The following is an 807-nucleotide window of genomic DNA, read 5'->3' on the forward strand; positions in this document are numbered from 1 at the left end:
TTTTATTTCTCGGCTTGAGGAGAACTGGGAGCTACTGTTCAGTCCTCTCGATGCCATTCTCGTCCCCAGAGCCTCCGTTTCTTTTGGTCACGTGGTCGGAGAAACGGAGGGCTCAGGTAGCAGCCATTACCGGATGTCCGTAAATCACGGACATCCGGTAACGCATGCGTAATTTTGGCCTGTATATCTGCTCATGCTCACAAACTAATCCTGAGGGAGGGGAGAGAGGAATAGAGAGTATTCTTCAGATGTAAACAGATCGGAACGCTGACATGTGTTTTCACTTCGCTGAAGTTAGGTGATTTAGAGTTAAAAAGAGAGTAGAAAGCGGCCTTAAATGCCGTCGCCGCTTCAAACACGATTGCCAGCTTGTGTAATATTTTACCAACGGGTTTCGCGGTGCATTTTGTGGTGGACCGTCTAGATAAATTCAGGAATCGATAGCTGTGTTCTTGTTGTTTCTTCTCTTCATATTCGATAAAAAGGAGAAGTTTAAAGAGCGAGGTGCAGTTGTGAAAGCTTTCAAGCAACGTAATCAGGATACGGCATGTATTACGTCTATCGATGACACGGTAAAATTTGTTTATGGACACACGGAAGCGTTTGTGGAAATCAGCCGTGGAAATTGCATCACTGACCAGAGGATTTAATTATAAGCCGTGCTGATAGATGAAGGGAAATTTTTTTTAATGGTAAGAACTATTTACTTCCTGGTTATTTACATAGGTTTGTAAGCTGCAGCAGAATAAAATCTTTTGAACTCAGGAAAGTTTTGTTGTATTGGAGTTTTGCTCATGTTTTCTTGCA

The sequence above is a fragment of the Orbicella franksi genome, chromosome 9 (assembly GCF_964199315.1).
Source record: "Orbicella franksi chromosome 9, jaOrbFran1.1, whole genome shotgun sequence".
Classification (NCBI taxonomy): Eukaryota; Metazoa; Cnidaria; class Anthozoa; order Scleractinia; family Merulinidae; genus Orbicella; species Orbicella franksi.